General features: G+C 32.4%; 3 non-coding genes and 1 pseudogene across 3 annotated transcripts; all 4 read left to right on the forward strand.

Moving 5' to 3' along the window:
- The first annotated feature begins 352 nt into the window (after positions 1-352).
- On the forward strand, positions 353-521 carry LOC127832771 (U2 spliceosomal RNA; annotated as a pseudogene).
- A 13923-nt stretch (positions 522-14444) lies between these two features.
- On the forward strand, positions 14445-14535 carry Trnay-gua (transfer RNA tyrosine (anticodon GUA)). The gene is given in 2 exon segments: positions 14445-14481; positions 14500-14535. It is a non-coding gene; the product is annotated as a tRNA-Tyr (tRNA).
- Positions 14536-17014: 2479 nt separating this feature from the next.
- On the forward strand, positions 17015-17105 carry Trnay-gua (transfer RNA tyrosine (anticodon GUA)). The gene is given in 2 exon segments: positions 17015-17051; positions 17070-17105. It is a non-coding gene; the product is annotated as a tRNA-Tyr (tRNA).
- Positions 17106-21728: 4623 nt separating this feature from the next.
- On the forward strand, positions 21729-21819 carry Trnay-gua (transfer RNA tyrosine (anticodon GUA)). Its single transcript is given in 2 exon segments — positions 21729-21765; positions 21784-21819. It is a non-coding gene; the product is annotated as a tRNA-Tyr (tRNA).
- The last annotated feature ends 950 nt before the right edge of the window (positions 21820-22769 follow it).

Genomic DNA, 22769 nt, shown 5'->3' on the forward strand with positions numbered 1-22769 from the left:
CTATGTACTTGAACGTATCATCATTATCTGTAAGAGGGAAAATATGCTTAAAGGAACGTTTACCTTCAGTGAACACTTGGAATAAACACGCCGATGCTGGAAAAAAGCTGTATCCCTTAAATATAATTTGTATCATAAAAAATTAGCGACCAATCAATGGTAGTATTTGAAGGTTTTCAGTAGCAGTAAATTAATGTAATTTATATCTTAAGACAATTAATTTTCGTATTAAATAGGAATCTTATAATCAGCCGTTGTGCGAATACATTGCAAATAAGTTTCCTTAACATTACACTATGATGTGCCTATTTAGAACTTTGTGACAGCTTGTGTTGGTATTTCACGTTATTTCATCGCTTCTCGGCCTTTTTGCTAAGATAAAAGTGTAGTACATGTTCTTCTCAGCTTATTTGCAGCGATGTGTTGTCTAGATTAACCGAATATTTGAACACTATTATAGATCCGAAGGCTTTAATTTAAAGTGATAGTATGGGCATTGTTCATTGTTAAATTGAGCTGAAAAGAATTAACAGGTCAAAGGAGTTAGTTAAAAAAATGTGGTTACTGACCAATTGTCTGCAACTCATCTTGCTACCAGTTGTTTAAAAAAATGATAGTTTTCTATACGATATTTTACTTGAGTCACCCAGTCCCCTTAGCCGAAATTAACTGTTAAACATAATTGTGTATTTGTGTTGTATGAACGCATCTGCCCTAAAACAAAATTTATATTCACATTATACATGCATGATCAGTTATCAACGAAAGTACAGTTCATATTCAAATGCATTATTTTCTCTTTCCGGGATAGTGTGTTAGAATGTTGATGCTGCATTAACAAATTGAAATATAAGTGTATATGAAGTGAAAACACCAAAAATAAATAACGGTTGCGATAGACACCTATAAGCTGTTAGATGCCCATTATATTACTTTAAAGCGCGTAATATATTGTTGTTGTTTTTCCGTTAACGCGATGACCTTGCGGTTGTTTGCGCCAAAGACAACTTAACCATACAAAATGCTTCAAGGACATGAAAACCCAAACTGTATCTTAATCGTCATGCTTGAGTTATTAGCGTAGCATCTCTATTTATCTATTATACAATCACATGCAAGTCGACATTTCAACTTAACTCTAACATTTATACAACAACGTTTACGTAATAAAATTGAAATGTGTCATGTAACCATTCAGTCAGAATTACCTAGAAATATAGAATGTATTATTTAAGGAATGTGAAGCCGTCTCTAAACAGTTAAAATACTAGCAAAAACGTTACTATTAAAATATACAAGTTAGTGGAATTGATACAAAAGCGATATCCTAATCATACGCTTATTTTGATCATCTTCCTGTCTTATCACCAGAGTGTTTTTTTGTTATCTTGGATCAGAAAATAACACTCGTACATTTGAATCGTCGTTTTGTAGTATAACGAAACATTACAATAGAGGATATTATAAAAAATAATTTTATAAAATTGCAAAATACATTTATCCAACAAACAAATACGGTAATGTCTAAATTAATTTGTCAAAACACGTCAATACTAAATAAACCATGCAACGGTTCTTATTCGTGAATCAATTGGTTTTTAAACAATGAATATGTCAAGATTCCCTGGAATACACCTAAAAGACATGTCGTTCTAGAATCGACATTATTGTTATAAAATGAAAAACTACTATGCGCCTCATTGGAATCGATATAATTGAGTAAGGTTGGAGTGTTTAAAAATCAGACATATTTAAAACGTTGCGATAAAGCTTGTGATTGTAAGTGTTATTATGTTCTTTAAGATTTGTAAATATTGGTTCACTGTATTGTCCAGTATGTGTATTAAGTTCAACTTGCATAGTACGTTTTCATTATATACAAGAGTCACTATATAACAGGTTCGAGTTGTTTGTGTGGCTTTTATTTAATCTATATAGCCTAAATCGTCCAAAGAAATGCGATATCTGTAATGGTTAATCTGTAGTCTCCAGGGTTCGATTATCTTTATATGCAAAGCACAATTTGTGCGATAATGACAAAACTATGTGTACGCATTCAAACATAATAGCTTATCAAGGAACACTAAGTGCTGCAATTTGCTGAACCATGGTAAATTTGTTCTCCTGAAGGCGACATGTAACTGCATTTTTCGTGATGAATGGATATTAACTAAATATATAATAATGTGAGGGAATTGAGGGAAACAAAAGTATTATACAACTCTTTTATTTTGTGTGTATCAAAGACATGGTGCCCAATTGTGTACGTGTTTAATAACGTTACTCGTTTGTCTTTGTTTAGGGCGACGTATTGTGTAATTGTGTACTCATTAACTCCAATAATGCAAAACATGTTTAATGTATTTGGAAAGATAATGCCATAAGAACGGGCATTTACTTATTGAACGTAATGTTTATGCTAGCAGCTAAGTTGAATTGGGGAATCGTGTTTTGTATTCACTTTAATCAGCATCATATAACACAAATAACAGAACAATACAAAGTCAAGTTTGCAAAAAACAATAACGGATGAACAAATGTTTTTTAGGAAAAACCCACGCCTATATCCGTGGTCATTTAGTTAATGCGAGCTGTCAATGTCATATACATTAAAACACATTATTTAGCAGCATACAACGACTATGTGCGATTGTATAACTTTTTTAAAACATATATCATTTTATATAACTATACAATACAAGTGCATGTTTCGCAATTGACATTAATTTCTCCTTATAAATATTTCACTAAAGTAATTATTATGGTTATTATGATAGTTCAATAAAAACGATTACGTGGGGAATAGAATTTAAAATAAGTCCGTCGTATTCATAAGTTGGTTATATATTGCGAGTATATAATATCCTATGCACAACGTATTCACTTAGTTTTTTATAAACTCAGCAGGCACATATCAAGTAGTTTCCAATAGATTATTCGATCAACTATAACACTTTTTCAGCAGTAATCACAACTCCCAGAATTTGTATCAACATTAATCATTCAACATTACAATTAATTACTAATTTGTAAAATACCAACATAATTTTATATTTAACTAAGATGAATTGAGGTAAATGCAAATATCCGCCAAATCCTTCCTAACTGACATACTTTCAAAACCAATACCATCTTGTACAAATTGCAGATCATGGTTATGTATTTAAGGAAGAAGCCTTGGTTGCAGATGTTAAATGCCATTTTAAACACTATTCGTATGTGTGTATACGAAATATAAATTTAATATTAGAGAACTTTATGTAGTTTCATATATATATGTCATTACCATGACTACTCATACATTATGCAGGCCGAAATGTAAACATTGAAGATCATGATATGCATCTCTTCGGTCATTCTAAACAAGTTGCTGATCCGGTTATATCTATCTACACTGACGGAACATTCAACGTTATTTACACATTTTGTAAAGCGTTACCTGCATTTACTTACTAGAACGTCACTAAGGCGTACCACTGTGATAATGGATATACAATGCGGTACAAACAATTACAAGCCTATACTTTATTATATCCTAAAATACCATTTGGATGCATTTTATTGTTCAACATGCAACTACAGATGCATGCGTTAATATCAATATTTGTATTCCAATAGAGACAACTTCATGTCATCCTTATAATGAAAAATTGCACGTTTGTACATTAAATTTTGATCCAAGCTATATTACTAAATAGATTGCTGACGTGTTGCTGTATGTATCTCAAACGATTCATTCAATATCTAATTTTAGATCAGGTAAACACTGATACCAACATATTTCCGGGTTTCTGTTTTGACGCAACTCACTACGACCAACGTCTTAAGTCATGTTAACCCTCTCATTAAAGTACGCAGTAATAGCCTCAATGAATAAACAGGGCTTGGAAGCAATAAAGAAGACTACCAATCAGACGTAATCAGCGCTCTTTTAAATCGCCAAAGCCGCTTGATGACCGGGGGTCGATAGTGCCAGTTGTTTGAAGTAATATAATACAACCTTTAAAAGACCGGTAATGATGTATCATAGCGATCGAATTCAAACAATGTTAATACATAGTTACAGGTAACTGCATTATCGTTATGTAGTATTAGGTTCGGAACAAATAAAACAGCGGTGCGGTGAGTTTCGGTGTGGTTTTCAATTTTCTGATGATCATAGCTATACGTCACGGTTACAACAAAGTTTAATCGCCATGACTGTGCTGTTGTTACGTGAATGAATATGTTCCGTTAATTAATCATGACGTCATTTGCATCTGCGCTTAATGTTTTTATTTAACTTTATTTTTAGGCTGTATTGTCGCTGTGTTGGTTAAACATGCACTCTATCTTGGTATCTACTCGTCTTTTGAATGTAATAACTAGGGTAACTGACATTTTGTAAATTGTTCAGATATTCATATTTGCATGTATTACATAAAATACAGGAAGAGCACTTACGTTAATTTTTTATTTTTCATTCAAAATATATCAGTGTTGAAATTGTGGTTACTGCTCCTTTTAACATTATTTATTGTTTTAAAAAAACATCTGAATTTGGAGTTTTGTTTCGTTTTTCAAATTTTATTATAATGCTTATCAGAAAATTGGAATACGGAAAAATGATTATTATTTAAATAAAACAGTTTTTGGTTCTCCTGAAATTTTTACAAAATGTCAGTTACGCTACTTTATACATTCATAATATGACAACCGTTCCCTAGTTTCAATTAGGAAACTTAGGTAAAAACATTATTTTTACCAAAAGGTTATCTTAAGATTTAAACAGTTGTCTTCTTTATAAACACAAAAATGGAAAAAAGTTAAAATGTATAAAAATGTCAGTAACATGACTTATTACATTTGGTAGACGTACTGGTTTGTATTGTTAAATCTGATTTATTTAAACCACCGATCAATACTTCATGGTTAATTCAAAGTAACAGCACTTGTCTTTAAACTGATATACACACATACTAATCTCATGTAAAAACTAGAAATGGCGCGGTAGATGCCGACGCGTATCCCCAAGCCGCAAGTTTGTCCCATAGGCGCCCCAGGGTTGGCAATGGGGCCATGCATAGTTGAGATTGACAGTATTATCATAAGAGATAGTCAGTATCAGTCTGAGGTATTTACTCAGCAATTTATCGCTCTAGAAATGAAGAAGTTTATGTACAATACTATAAAAACATGAGTGAAAATCCATGACGCTCCACCCCGACCCCATAAGTTTCGACCCAGGGGTCAGATCAACATTGCAAATAGTGCACTGTCGCACATATGCTCATACATACCATGTATGTACGTTTCAAGTTTCTAGTGCTAATAGTGTAGGAGGAGATAGTGGTCAGGACGGATGTCCTGCATAGACAGACGAAAGAGATAACCACATAATAGATTTCAAAATCTAAACGCGGACCTTTAGTTCAAGGTCAAGGTCACAGGGGTCAAAATGTTATGCGCTTGGAAAGGCGGTCTCATATGTCGAATTCTGAACGCGGACCCCAAGTTCAAAATGTTCATGGAAAAGGAATGGTGTTGTCCAGATACACATGCGTACCAAATATGAAAACAATATATGAAGGGACACATCAGATATGAGCCTTTTTCGAATCGCGGTCGGATAGTTCGAAACCTTAATGCTGACGTCAAGTTCAAGGTCAGGGTTACAGGGGTCAAAAATGTATGCGCATAGAAAGGTGTTGTCCAGATAAACATGCATACCAAATATGAGAGCAATATCTGAAGGGACACAGTATTTATGAGCCTTTTTCGAATCGCGGTCGCAAATTTCATAACCCAAATACTGACCTCAAGTTCAAGGTCAAGGTCACAGGGGAAAATATTGCATGCGCATTGAAAGGTTTTGTCTAGATACACATGCATACCAAATATGAAAGCAATAAGCACATGGTCATGAATTGTTTAAAGTACTTATTTGCAAATGTATTCGCAAAACGGCTGATTATAAGGTTCTTATTTTAAACGACAATCCTTTTGTCAGAGATGTTAATGATTCTATGCTTCTGATAACCATAAAATACTTGCTTTAATTGGTCGGTGTTCATATACCAATAAGAATCAAATTTAAGTGATAAAACACCTGTTAGCATTCGGCGTATTTATTCCACGTGTTCAATGAAGTAAATCATTGATTAAAGTAAATTGTCCCTACTGCAGATGAATATGATAATTCAAGTACATCGTAAAAGTGTAGAAGACCTGTGCGCACTGCAAACTAGTTCAACTGATTCCCACAATACACTTGAGACAAGTAGAACACATTGTTGTGCAAGTATAAGACCAGGCAGTCTTGCACGATGTAAAAGAGGAAAGGGTAACTCTTCAATATACTGCGCAAATGTGCAGGCTGGTCTGTTGCTGCGTTGGTCGCATAACTGGCGCATATTGGTAACACCCATGTAGACCCAATGCGATTTTAATGGTTTGCATCTGCGTAGTATACGGTGTGTCATACTTTAATAAGTCGCTTAAAAAGGTGAGCAGTTAATGTAACACGAACAGACCTTTAATAGTAAAACATATAATCAGACACGCCATCATAGACTAAACATGCCTGTCTCTAAGTCTTTAATTGCTTCACCTTCTTGTACTGGACAAAATCGGTTTCGCCCACAGTATCAATTATAGTATTGGAACAGACGATTCAATTTGCATTTATTTGACGGAAACTCTGAGGATCCCTGAAGTTTCATTTAATCACACATCTATTAATTCCGTTTATATCGTTTTATATCATTAGCCTGTACTCTGAATTAAGGCGACTAGAGTCTTGGACGAGATAAGAAATAACACGAAAGGCATAATGCTTTTAAAGTTACGCAATTATTATAGGTTGACTGACGATGTTTTCAACACGGTGAGTCTCGTGGTGGCTTTGTATTAACCAACACGTGATGTAAGGCTGCACATACTGTATTTACATTTAAGCGTCTTATTATATGTCATATGTATAATGGCATGATGGGCATAACCATACAAACTGTCTGAATACTATATAGGAGGCGTATATGAAATTTCTTTTCCGTAAAATATTAAGAAAAGTATAACGGTATTAAGGTATAAGGTCTTCAAATTTAGTATTAACATGATCACCATGCGTTTACTGAACAAAATATAACGCAGAAAAATTAATTCACTCCACTTAATATTTGACATTACAGACCAAATACATGCACAGCAATGCTGGATCGGTCGGATACACAAGCATTTATACTAGTATAATACACACGTGTACTTTATGATACATTTCATGTTTTCCAGAAATTTTATTCGGCCAGAATTCATGGTACATCAATTATTGCAATTTTAACAGCAAACGGTTGGTAAAATAACTGTTCGATAATATAAAGAAATTGGTGCAGTGTCCTGTGAAGACAATAAATTCAATGGTAAAAAAATAATGTCAGTTGATATCGGATGCATACTCTATCCAAACGAGTATCAGTTTGCATACAAAGTCATGCTTTTTTTCAATGTTGTGTGCTTTTCCTGCACAAACGACATTTTCTGGTATGTGTTGTTTAACAATGTCACTGCAATGTTGAAAATTGTATTCAATAACAGGTAGTCTTAAAACACAAGATTTCTACGTTCTTCGTAAATATTCATTAGAACAAGTTTTTGCTTTTCCTACGAACACGATATGTTCTGGCATATATTATTTTACACGTTAACCGAGGTTAATACAAATCAATAACTGGTTGCTATCAAACATAAGATATCTACGTATATCAACGTTTTAACAGTTTTTTTATATAGAGCGAGGACTTACTTTTACAACATTAACTCACATGAGGAACATACCGGTCGTTATGTACCATAGTAATACGTCCGCATTAGGTCCGAAAGGATAACGAGCCGCTAATAGTTGTTAATTAATTGTTGATACTATGCTCAATGGAAGAATATTAATATATAAGATGAGGTAAATGCCATTTAATATGTTCACAATAAATACACTGTAGAAGAGTATAGAGTAAGTAATTTTCTTGATTTGTTATATAATTTTATTTTATGTTAAAATGTAAATACAATAATTTATTTTTGAAGGAGGTCTGGACAATACAATGACCGATATGCAAATCTGAGTGCAGAATCGGGTTAAACTACTATCGATTTTAAAATTAAATTTGTTTAAGGTGGCAAGCTTCATGAGATAATTTCAATCAATTCCGTAGAAATAGTGTCTAGAAGTAACCTGGAATTAATACGACTAAGGGCACAAAGGTAATTTGCTACTAATATAATTATACATTTCAAAATTACCGAACACTATGTTTGTTTTAACAAACACAATTACATATATTCATCAAAGAATACAATGACGCTGGTAAAGTGTAACAAACTTGTAGTCATACCTTCAGTAAAAATCCATTAGGAAAATTTCGACATATAATGATAAGTTTAATCCAAATGTATTCGATACATTAACCATCTCATTAAAACGTGTTTGATATAAGATTTTGTGTTTTATTTGTATCGTTATGTCTGACGTAATTCAAGATACAACATCGTTCCTCCTTGCAATGTACAGTTCTAACTGCCGAAATTTTCAAAACTCAATTAATACAAAATTGATGTAATTATACAATAAAAACGGTGTCTGGAAAAACCGAGATAAATTTAATGAGAATAAAAAGTCGTCAATGAAGAGCATTCCGCCTTGAGTGGATTTTGTGTTGAAAATACCCCCTTTGAACGAAGCATACATGGAGAAACTGAATGTGAATCTCCTGACACTATGTTTTGTTAAGGGGTCAATACAATAATCAGTTGCTCGTAATTGATATCAGCATTCATTAAAAGATGCCACTGATAATCGAAAATTCGAATTTCAATTCCGTTGTTCGATACGGAATGGTGTCAAGTACGATATGATAATTGTAACTTAATGGCACACAATGGGAAGCTGCAATACATAGTTGAATAGTCGATATGTTGTCATTCACATGACAATTCAAGTGGTATTGAATTTACAGGACGCGTCCATTTTGCTGATGTTGGTTTTTGATGAAGTACAATTAACGCGCGTCACGAAATTTGAGCGGCTGTCACCTTAACGTATTTTCAGTACTCAATAGTAATATAAGTTTGGAATAAGATGAACTAATATTAATAATAATGATTTGTTTTTGAACATAACATATCAACTCAATCAACATAAATATAATATAAAGAAGTGCAACTCCAGCTGCTGGAGCAGTATTAAATTCTCATTATATATACTTAGTTGGTCCTTTATTTAAGGCAAGTGACAAATTGCCAAACCAGTACAAAACAGAACTAAACAGCACAATACAAAACAACATACATAACACATACAATAACAAAGCTGGGATCACCGTCTTGGAACGGTCAATGCAAAGAATTGGGGGTTTAAACCGGTTTTAGAGCGCTCAACCTCACACTTAGCGTAGATATATTCATGATACATTTAAGTGTAAATAAGATTTAACATCATAGCATTGCAACTCAAATTAAAAAATAATTATACAATAACCATACGAAATGCTTCAAAGACATGACCACTAAAACTGTATCTAAATCGCCATGCGTTAGTTATTTGCGTAGTTTCTCTTTTATAAAATCACATGCAAGTCAACATTTCACCAAAACGTCCAGATTAGCTCGAACAAGTTTACATAATACAATTTAAATGTGTCATTTGACCATTGATGCAAAATTAAAAAGAAATATTGAATTTAGTCTTTGAGGAATGTAAAGCCGCCTCTAAGCAGTTAAGATAGAATCAATAGACGTGTTTAATATATACAAGTTATTGGAATTGATACAATAGCGATATCCTAAACATGCGCTTATTTATTCCGGTGTTATTACTAGAGTGGTTTTTAGTTATCTTTGATCAGAAAATAACACTCGTAAATTTAATTGCAAAACACAATTAATCCAACATACAAAAACGATTATATCTAAAATAATTTTTCAAAACACGCTAATAATAAATAAATCATACAACGCTTCTTATTTAAGAACAAATTATTTTTAAACAATGAATATTTCAAGATGCATTGGAACACACCTAATATACATGTTGTTCTAGAATCGACATACGTGTTATAAAATGTAAAACTATTATTCGCCTAATTGGAATCGATACCATTGAGTAAGAATGCAATTTTTGTGTTCTAGCAAATTAGACATATTTAAAAAATGCGGTATAGCTTGTGATAAAAGGTGTTGTTTTGTTCTAATCGATGTGTAACTATTGTCCATTGTCGTGTCCAGCAGCATAGCCTGTATATTAAGTTCAAATTGCGTTGACCACTTTCAACATATACAAGAGTTACTATAATAACCGGCTCGAATTGTTTGTGTGGATTTAATTACTTAAATGGTCGTAATACATGCGAGTGCTGTAAGTGTTTATGCGTTGGAAATGTTTCTAAGGTTTGATTATCTTTATAGTGCACGAATGTGCAATAATTACAAAACTGTTTGTGCACGAATTCGCACAGTATTTATTATTAAAGAACACTTAGATCTGCAATTTGCTGAACCATAGTTTATTTGTTCTCACGTATGCAACATGCAACTGCGTGTTTCGTAATTAACAGAAAATAACTAAACAATTGGTGGTGTATAAATGTAAGGGATTTGAGGGAAACACAAATATTATATAATTATTTTCTATTGTGCTTATCAAAGACATGGGGCTTTGTATGTGTTTTATGAAGATACTCGCTTGTCTTTGTAAAGGGCGACATATTGTGCATTAATGAACTAAAATAAAACATCAAACAAACACCTGACATGTATATTGTGAGTGATACCATACGACAAGGCATGTATTTATTGAACGTATAATACATATTGATGTTTAAACTAGTGGCTAAGTTGCATGGGGGAATAGTATTAATGTATTCACTTTCACATACATCGCGTTACTATAACACACATACAAACAATACAATGTCAAGTTTGTAAAAAAGGAACAAACATTCAGAGTCGTCACTTTAGGGCAATGTACGCAACTACCCATATTCATTTATTTAATGCGAGCTATTAATTTCATATACACTAAAAACACTAAAAACAATATATCCGACAACCCAATAAGAACATCAACACATTATTTAACAAAAGACAAATTCTATGTGCGAAAGCATTACTTTTTCAAAACATATCAAATTTTATGTATATAACAAACAAGGGAATTTTCCGCAATTGACATTAATTGCTCTTTACATTCACTGAAGTAAATACTACAGTATAATAGTTCAACAAAAAGATAACTTGCTAATTTAATGTTAAATTATTCCGTCGTATTAATGAGTTTGTTAAATATTGCGATAATTTAATGTTATATGCACAACGTATTTACTTAGTTTAAAAATATCAGCCGCCGAATATCAGGCTGATTTCAATAGATTTAAAGATCCACTATTACACTTTATAAGCATTTATCGCAACTGCCATAATTGTAAATTAACATTAATTACTCAGGATTGAAATTAGTTACTAAATTGTTATATATTTACATGAGGAATATACTTTCACATTCCATTACGATTCGTGGTTGTAGATGCATGTATCAGCAAATCCCTCCTAACTGACACAATTTCATAAACCAATGCAATATTATACATATTGCAGATAAAGGTAATGGATTTAAGTTAGAAGTCTTAACAACATATCAAAGATGCCATTTTATCATGTAACGCATGTATGTATACGGAATATAATTGTTGTCTAATTGAACGTAGTTCATGTATTTTAATATTTATATGTACTTCCCTTTACTTCTAATAGATTATGCTGACCGAAATGCAAACTAGACTAGAATTGAAGCTTATGCTATATATATAAATATTTTATCGTTCAGCGTGCAAAGAAAAATGCATGCGTTGATATAAAACCTTTGGATTACAATAGGACTTGGAGTCATAGTTAGTATCAAATGTTGCATGTTGTTACATAAAATTTGGATACAAATTTCATTATAAAATATATTGGTGATGGGTGGCTGTATGTATCTCAAACGAATCATTAAATATATAATTTTAATTAAGTGTTACAATAATATCTATTTATTTCCGTGTGTCATTTTGGGCGCTTCTCACCATGACCCATGTCTCAAGTCATGTTTACCCGCTTATTAGAGTACGCATAAATAGCCTTTTACAGATTGTTGTTGAATTTTATAAGAATCACATGAAAATGTATCATAAACATGCCTTATAACAATACACATTCAAAGAGCGCGAACTAGTAATAAAACGTTGTACTTTAAATAGATTTTACAACTGTTTCAGACGCGATTACACGTGTTCACATTATAATCTCTTCTCAGTAAGGCGTTGTATATAATAGATCGTATCGGGAAAATTCTTTTTGTCTATTTTGTACAACACACATGAGTGATATTTTCGCGGGTTTACAATATCAAATGTGAGTAAAGCAGACGATACAAGATCACACTTATGCGCAGAATGTTATATAGGAGATGTCACAAATCTCCAATATGATATTCAATAAAGGATGGCCTTCATAAAGTATACCTCCGAAGCATATTTGTACGAGTTACTCGATATCGGTCGATATCAACAACATGTGTACCATTGACGACATTAAATATAAAAACTGGTTTATTAAAACATAAGTATTTTCCTTAAATACATATGAACAAAGGCGAACTTGGAACAGTAGGCTATGCCATTCAAATTAGGAAAACACGATTTCATTTCGGTTGAATATGGTGTATTTGAATATCAGTTCTTTATCAACAAGTTGTGGCAAGCTATGTTGATGCCTTTCCTGAAATTCATTCAGAATTCGTTCCGAAATGTGTTGAAACGGTGTAATGTATACCGTCATCTCAGATGGCCACCGAATATATGAATCGAAAAAAACATCTGAATTTTGTTTATTTTGAAAATCACGTAGTGTTATGACACATTTGATATAGTATTTACAATTTGTCAATAATGATAATTTCACAAGATGTACATTTATTTTATGCTTTCCGGTGGTTTATAGAGAAATATCAGTGAATTAAAACTGATAATTTCACTGTTTCAAACAGTGAAAATTATCAGTGAAAATTATCGATAATTTTCACTGTTTACTGTGAAATGACGTCATTTTTTGACGAAATTACGTCATTATCCCAGCGAGAATCTTCAGTTAAACTCTTAAACAATGTATATTAACTTTGAAAAAAAAGCATAAAATAAAAAGAAAATTTGTTGGATTCGGTGGAATATCGATTTTAATTAACTCGTGATCATAGAAAATATATATTTTCACTCGTGGCTGCACCACTCGTGAAAATATTATTTTCTGTGATCACTCGTGAATTAAAATCGATAATCCACCGAATCCAACAAATATCCTCTATATAACACTATACAGAATTATTCGATTGGAACTGTGTTATTATAGGCTATATTCAGGCAAAAAGAAGTGTTGTTGAATCGACTGAACGTGCTTTTGCACTTTCTCTTTTTTGTATGAGCGTGTTTTATCAGTCGGTACTTGCACGCATAGTGGTTTCCGTTCTCAATTCATGAACATGCTTGATGACCTGTATGTTTATCATATTTTCCGAATTGAATGCTAACGAACTACAAACCATTACTCCAAGCAGCATTTGAATTTGTAAGAAACAACCAGTAACCAATGAACATACATTTAGTTCGACGTTATAATTAAACGATTGAAATCTGAATTACGGCTTGCGTTGATATTTTGTTAAATGAAGTTCTTATTCGTATACAATTCCATAAATATTGTGCAGGAATCGTTTAATTATCTTATTTAGCGGCTTCAAAAATCAACGACTTATAATTCAGGGGATTGAAAGTCTGTGCATTGTTTTCACTGTTGAGATTAAAATGGACAGCAATGCAACTTGTGCGACCTATAATGCGTTGGAATAGTACATACATTTGTAATAATACAAAATGAAAGTTAATAGTATAAAATCAAAATGTAACTGCATGCCCATTTACTTCTCTTAATTGTATTGTTTGTTTACCAACAAACAATAATGCTGTTATCAGTATCCTTCGATAGCTGAGCTGGTAGAGTGGATTACTCTAGTGGTTATGAACACATGTAATCATGAGGTTACTGGTTCAAAATGGATCACATGATTGATATTTTTGCAATAATTATTTATTAAAATGTATGATGTAATATCACCTTAAATTGCTAAACCGTAATTAAAAAAAGTGTATGGTAATCGTGTAAATGCTTCATCAAATTCACCAATATCGTTATGTCAGCGGGTCTATATCAATTAAGATTAGTGTGCATATTGTGCCATCTATGTTACAGCACATAGACCACATGAGTATTGTTGATTAGGCTTGTGCATTATGTTATACATTGTATATGCAACTGCTTGCTCAATATATTCTCTTAATAATATTGTTGTATACGCACATAAATTAAGTTGTATTTCCTATTAGTATCCCGCGATAGCTCAGATGGTAGAGCGGAGGACTGTAGTGGTTATGATAAACTGATATCCTTAGGTCACTGGTTCGAATCCGGTTCGCGGGATCGATCTTTTTTGCCATTTGTATGACTTCAAAACGTTTGAAATAAAGGGCTGTACAACTACTAAACTATTATACTCCATTTATCGTTAAATTGAAGACTTAAACTTGTCACTTTGCTCTGAGTAATATTGTCATGGCAGACGGTCCGTTCCCAGGAAGATTAGTTTACATATGTTCTGCTGATTATGGTTGTTATATCACACGGACTTGTTTCTTTCAAAATAATCCGATATTCAATCCTAAAAAGAACACTGGGGATGCATTTTATCGTTCAGCGTGCAAAGAAAAATGCATGCGTTGATATAAAACCTTTGGATTACAATAGGACTTGGAGTCATAGTTAGTATCAAATGTTGCATGTTGTTACATAAAATTTGGATACAAGTTTCATTATAAAATATATTGGTGATGGGTGGCTGTATGTATCTCAAACCAATCATTAAATATATAATTTTAATTAAGTGTTACAATAATATCTATTTATTTCCGTGTGTCATTTTGGGCGCTTCTCACCATGACCCATGTCTCAAGTCATGTTTACCCGCTTATTAGAGTACGCATAAATAGCCTTTTACAGATTGTTGTTGAATTTTATAAGAATCACATGAAAATGTATCATAAACATGCCTTATAACAATACACATTCAAAGAGCACGAACTAGTAATTAAACGTTGTACTTTAAATAGATTTTACACTTGTTTCAGACGCGAATACACGTGTTCGCATTAAAATCCCTTCTCAGTAAGGCGTTGTATATAATAGATCGTATCGTGAACATTCTTTTTGTTTATTTTGTACAACACACATGAGTGATATTTTCGCGGGTTTAAAAATATCAAATGTGAGTAAAGCAGACGATACAAGATCACACTTATGCGCAGAATGTTATATAGGAGATGTCACGAACCTCCAATATGATATTCAATAAAGGATGGCCTTCATAAAGTATACCTCCGAAGCATATTTGTACGAGTTACTCGATATCGGTCGATATCAACAACATGTGTACCATTGACGACATTAAATATAAAAACTGGTTTATTAAAACATAAGTATTTTCCTTAAATACATATGAACATAGTCGAACTTGGAACAGTAGGCTATGCCATTCAAATTAGGAAAACACGATTTCATTTCGGTTGAATATGATGTATTTGAATATCAGTTCTTTATCGACAAGTTGTGGCAAGCTATATTGACGCCTTTCCTGAAATTCATTCAGAATTCGTTCTAAAATGTGTTGAAACGGTGTAATGTATACCGTCATCTCAGATGGCCACCGAATATATGAATCGAAAAAAACATCTGAATTTTGTTTATTTTGAAAATCACGTAGTGTTATGACACATTTGATATAGTATTTACAATTTGTCAATAAGGGTAATTTCACAAGATGTACATATAACACTATACAGAATTATTCGATTGGAACTGTGTTATTATAGGCTATATTCAGGCAAAAAGAAGTGTTGTTGAATCGACTGAACGTGCATTTGCACTTTCTCTTTTTTGTATGAGCGTGTTTCATCAGTCGGTACTTGCACGCATAGTGGTTTCCGTTCTCAATTCATGAACATGCTTGATGACCTGTATGTTTATCATATTTTCCGAATTGAATGCTAACGAACTACAAACCATTACTCCAAGCAGCATTTGAATTTGTAAGAAACAACCAGTAACCAATGAACGTACATTTTGTTCGACGTTATAATTAAACGATTGAAATCTGAATTACGGCTTGCGTTGATATTTTGTTAAATAAAGTCCTTATTCTTATTCAATTCCATAAATATTGTGCAGGAATCGTTTAATTATCTTATTTAGCGGCTTCAAAAATCAACGACTTATAATTCAGGGGATTGAAAGTCTGTGCATTGTTTTCATTGTTGAGATTAAAATGGACAGCAATGCAACTTGTGCGACCTATAATGCGTTGGAATAGTACATACATTTGTAATAATACAAAATGAAAGTTAATAGTATAAAATCAAAATGCAACTGCATGCTCATTCACTTCTCTTAATTGTATTGTTTGTTTACCAACAAACAATAATGCTGTTATCAGTATCCTTCGATAGCTGAGCTGGTAGAGTGGATTGCTCTAGTGGTTATGAACACATGTAATCATGAGGTTACTGGTTCAAAATGGATCACATGATCGATATTTTAGCAATATTTATTTATTAAAATGTATGATGTAATATCACCTAAAATTGCTAAACCGTAATTAAAAAAAGTGTATGGTAATCGTGTAAATGCTTCATCAAATTCACCAATATCGTTATGTCAGCGGGTCTATATCAATTAAGATTAATGTGCATATTGTGCCATCTATGTTACAGCACATAAACCACATGAGTATTGTTGATTAGGCTTGTGCATTATGTTATACAATGTATATGCAACTTCTTGCTCAATATATTATCTTAATAATATTTTTGTATACGTACATAAATAAAGTTGTATTTCCTATAAGTATCCCGCGATAGCTCAGATGGTAGAGCGGAGGACTGTAGTGGTTATGATAAACTGATATCCTTAGGTCACTGGTTCGAATCCGGTTCGCGGGATCGATCTTTTTTGCCCTCTGTATGACTTCAAAACGTTTGATATAAAGGGACGTGCAACTACTAAACTTTTATACTCCATTGATCGTTAAATTGAAGACTTAAAAATGTCACTTTGCTCTGAGTAATATTGTCAAGGCAGCCGGTCCGTTCACAGGAAGATTAGTTTACATATGTTCTGCTGATTATGGTTTTTATATCACACGGACGTGTTTCTTTCAAAATAATACGATATTCAATCCTAAAAAGAACACTGGGGATGCATTTTATCGTTCAGCGTGCAAAGAAAAATGCATGCGTTGATATAAAACCTTTGGATTACAATAGGACTTGGAGTCATAGTTAGTATCAAATGTTGCATGTTGTTACATAAAATTTGGATACAAGTTTCATTATAAAATATATTGGTGATGGGTGGCTGTATGTATCTCAAACGAATCATTAAATATATAATTTTAATTAAGTGTTACAATAATATCTATTTATTTTCGTGTGTCATTTTGGGCGCTTCTCACCATGACCCATGTCTCGAGTCATGTTTACCCGCTTATTAGAGTACGCATTAATAGCCTTTTACAGATTATTGTTGAATTTTATAAGAATCACATGAAAATGTATCATAAACATGCCTTATAACAATACACATTAAAAGAGCACGAACTAGTAATTAAACGTTGTACTTTAAATAGATTTTACAACTGTTTCAGACGCGAATACACGTGTTCGCATTATAATCCCTTCTCAGTAAGGCGTTGTATATAATAGATCGTATCGTGAACATTCTTTTTGTCTATTTTGTACACACACATGAGTGATATTTTCGCGGGTTTAAAAATATCAATTATGAGTAAAGCATACGATACAAAATCACACTTATGCGCAGAATGTTATATAGGAGATGTCACGAATCTCCAATATGATATTCAATAAAGGATGGCCTTCATAAAGTATACCTCCGAAGCATATTTGTACGAGTTACTCGATATCGGTCGATATCAACAACATGGGCTAATTTTAATCTTGAATTAAAATGTTTAATTTATGACGCAAGTTAATTCCGTTTACAAGTTCTCACTATATCTTTCTAAAAATAGGGTTGAGCGATGTTCACTTTCAACTTTTTTATGATTGGTCGAATTGCTAACTCGAGCGCACGGGTTTGCGAAAAATAGTTCATACTTGTTTTTGTAAGAGTGGAACACATAGCGTTAAAAAAAATGAATTTAATCTAACCTTTTAAGGCGTTTCTAGAATGCTATGTCATCAAGTTAAACAAGCTTTACCCATATCTCCAGAACTTTTGCTAAAAATGTATGCGGTACTAGATAATTCTGACATAAACTCGTCAGTTTTCTGGTGTTTACTTCATTTCGCTTTTTTTTATTAGCTCGAAAATCTAATTGAGTCCTAACAACATTACAAGACCTAAAAGATCCTAAATTCTTATTGAGGGGTGATGTGTCTATTGAGCAGCATAAGTTATTGGTTAAAATGAAATGGACTAAAACTATACAATTTGGACAACGTGTATTAACCAGTCCATTAGTAGTTGTTAACAATTCAACATTATGTCCCGTGGCAGCATTTAAGGATATGATAAGTAAAATTCCTGCTGGACCTTGATCTCCTCTATTTGTATTGCAGTCAGGAAAACCAGTCACATATAACATTTATTTAAAAAAGCTGCGTGAAATTTTATCAAAATGTGATGTAGATCCCAATTCTTATTTTACTCACTCTTTAAGAAGGGGCATGGCTTCCTTTGCATTCAGATTAAATGTATCCGCTGATAAAATTCAGCTTTTAGGTGACTGGTCTTCAGACGCTTATAAGAAATATCTGCATATGTATTTAGAAGATAAAGTTGAAATTGCTGAATTCATATCTGGACATATATAAAACATGTGTTGAATAGTGTATATATGTAAATAATTTTAAATTTGTTCACAGAAATCAGAATAGACTGATTCATTGTGCAGTCATGTAAAGACAGTAGGTAAGAAAATGCATGTTGTCGTTAGATGTTTATATATGATCAGTTCTATAGGTTGTCTGTCATTGCTGCTTTAGTTTGCACGCTTTATATTATTTCAGTAATTGAATGGACACGCTTATTATAAGTAATTATGTGCTATTGTTTGAGTGTGTTGCTTTTATTGTATTGTTTGTTTGTGTGTGTTTGGCATTATGTTGGCTTTTGCATGAAAATTCTATGAATTATTACATGTGACTTATAATTGTCTTAAATGAAATTGTATGTATGATCAAATTATCTATTTGATTTACATTAATTCTTGTTCGAATTGGAAATTCGATAATAATAATATTTGAATTAATATCGCTGTGTTACAAGGACAATAAAAATTTAACTATAATTGAATTTGTCTTTCATTGTAGTTATTACTCTATATAAATTCTCACCGAGGAAAACTTAAGGAAAGAAATTGGCTAATTTTAATCTTGAATTAAAATGTTTAATTTATAACGCAAGTTAATTCTGTTTACAAGTTCTCACTATATCTTTCTAAAAATAGGGTTGAGCGATGCTCACTTTCAACTTTTTTATGATTGGTCGAATTGCTAACTCGAGCGCACGGGTTTTCGAAAAATAGTTCATACTTGTTTTTGTAAGAGTGGAACACACAGCGTTAAAAAAAAAGAACTTACGAGTCCCACCCTCCCAAATAAAGTAGTTTAATGAAACTCATTTTATATAATAGGTCATTGTGAGATAAGAGAATTGATAATTTGGTAATGCTTATTAATTTGCTTTGTGTATTGATTGTATAGTGCTTTGCAATTATAAAATTAATTGTTTATTTACATATTTAATATTTGTTTTCAGCTTGAATTGTTATTAACATATTGTAAAATGCTTGTATTATGCTTTGAATGCTTTTGAATGAATATTCTATGAATTATTACATGTGACTTAAAATTGTCTTAAATGAAATTGTAAGTATGATCAAATTATCTATTTGATTTACAATAATTATTGTTCGAATTGGAAATTCGATAATGATACTATTTGAATTAATTTTGCTGTGTGACAAGGACAATAAAAATTTAACTATTATTGAATTTGTCTTTCATTGTAGTTATTACTCTATATAAGTTCTCACCGAGGAAAACTTAAGGAAAGACATTTGTACCATTGACGACATTAAATATAAAAACTGGTTTATTAAAACATAAGTATTTTCCTTAAATACATATGAACAAAGGCGAACTTGGAACAGTAGGCTATACCATTCAAATTAGGAAAACACAATTTAATTTCGGTTGAATATGATGTATTTGAATATCAGTTCTTTATCGACAAGTTGTGGCAAGCTATGTTGATGCCTTTCCTGAAATTCATTCAGAATTCGTTCCAAAAGGTGTTGAAACGGTGTAATGTATACCGTCATCTCAGATGGCCACCGAATATATGAATCGAAAAAAACATCTGAATTTTGTTTATTTTGAAAATCACGTAGTTTTGTTATGAAACATTTGATATAGTATTCACAATTTGTCAATAAGGATAATTTCTCAAGATGTACATATAACACTATACAGAATTATTCGATTGGAACTGTGTTATTATAGGCTATATTCAGGCAAAAAGAAGTGTTGTTGAATCGACTGAACGTGCTTTTGCACTTTCTCTTTTTTGTATGAGCGTGTTTTATCAGTCGGTACTTGCACGCATAGTGGTTTCCGTTCTCAATTCATGAACATGCTTGATGACCTGTATGTTTATCATATTTTCCAAATTGAATGCTAACGAACTACAAACCATTGCTCCAAGCAGCATTTGAATTTGTAAGAAACAACCAGTAACCAATGAACATACATTTTGTTCGACGTTATAATTAAACGATTGAAATCTGAATTACGGCTTGCGTTGATATTTTGTTAAATGAAGTTCTTATTCGTATACAATTCCATAAATATTGTGCAGGAATCGTTTAATTATCTTATTTAGCGGCTTCAAAAATCAACGACTTATAACTCAGGGGATTGAAAGTCTGTGCATTGTTTTCACTGTTGAGATTAAAATGGACAGCAATGCAACTTGTGCGACCTATAATGCGTTGGAATAGTTACATACATTTGTAATAATACAAAATGAAAGTTAATAGTATAAAATCAAAATGCAGCTGCATGCTCATTCACTTCTCTTAATTGTATTGTTTGTTTACCAACAAACAAAAATGCTGTTATCAGTATCCTTCGATAGCTGAGCTGGTAGAGTGGATTGCTCTAGTGGTTATGAACACATGTAATCATGGGGTTACTGGTTCAAAATGGATCACATGATCGATACTTTTGCAATATTTATTTCTTAAAATGTATGATGTAATATCACCTTAAATTGCTAAACCGTAATTAAAAAAAGTGTATGGTAATCGTGTGAATGCTTCATCAAATTCACCAATATCGTTATGTCAGCGGGTCTATATCAATTAAGATTAATGTGCATATTGTGTCATCTATGCTACAGCACATAGACCACATGAGTATTGTTGATTAGGCTTGTGAATTTTGTTATACAATGTATATGCAACTGCTTGCTCAATATATTCTCTTAACAATATTGTTGTATACGTACATAAATTAAGTTGTATTTCCTATAGGTATCCCGCGATAGCTCAGATGGTAGAGCGGAGGACTGTAGTGGTTATGATAAACTGATATCCTTAGGTCACTGGTTCGAATCCGGTTCGCGGGATCAATCTATTTTGCCATCTGTATGGCTTCAAAACGTTTGATATAAAGGGCTGTACAACTACTAAACTATTATACTCCATTTATCGTTAAATTGAAGACTTAAACATGTCACTTTGCTCTGAGTAATATTGTCATCGCAGTTAAGTTATATGTGTTATATTGAGAAAAAATCAGGTTATGTTTGACCTAAATATCCCGCGATAGCTCATTTGGAAGAGCAAAGGACTGTAGTGGTTATGAGAAACTGTTATTCTTAGGTCACTGGTTTATATCCGGTTCGCGGGTTCGATCTGTTTTGCCATCTTTATTAATTCAAATCGTAATATATAATAAACCATTGTATTACTAAAAATAATATGATTATAGGTGCTACCTAATTTACGGGCAAAAGCTTTTTAAGTTTTTTTTGATAACTATGTATTTTTAATAAATATATTGACATGATTGTGTTCAAAATATAATAATTGTTGCAATAATTAAGTAATGCATCAACAAAAAATCAATCTTAAAACAAGTTACATGTTCCAAGCTTAAAGATCTAGCATCTTATATTTTGTTGTTTTCTAGCCACCGGAATTTATAGCTGGTTCGGTGTCTGTGGTATAGTGGATGGGGTGTCTGCTAACTGGCTTAGTCACTGGGAGGTCTCTGTATTGATCTCTTAAGTGGGAGCATTCTTTAGATAACCCTAAAGACATACTATGGCGTACCATTTGGGTTGAAAGTCAAGAAGACCTACAAGTTAAAAAGAGAAATGTACGTCAAAGTACAATAATTGTACGTCGACATAAATATAAAATACACTTCGAAGTATATATTTGTACGTCCAAGTACAATTTGCACTTCGACATACATGTTTGTACTTCGACGTACACATTTTTTGAACAGCCAATCAAAACACTAGTCTCTTGAGCCGCTTTTCCTTCAGATTTATTCACAATAAATGTTTAA

Source organism: Dreissena polymorpha, chromosome 5, assembly GCF_020536995.1.
Source record: "Dreissena polymorpha isolate Duluth1 chromosome 5, UMN_Dpol_1.0, whole genome shotgun sequence".
Taxonomy (NCBI): Eukaryota; Metazoa; Mollusca; class Bivalvia; order Myida; family Dreissenidae; genus Dreissena; species Dreissena polymorpha.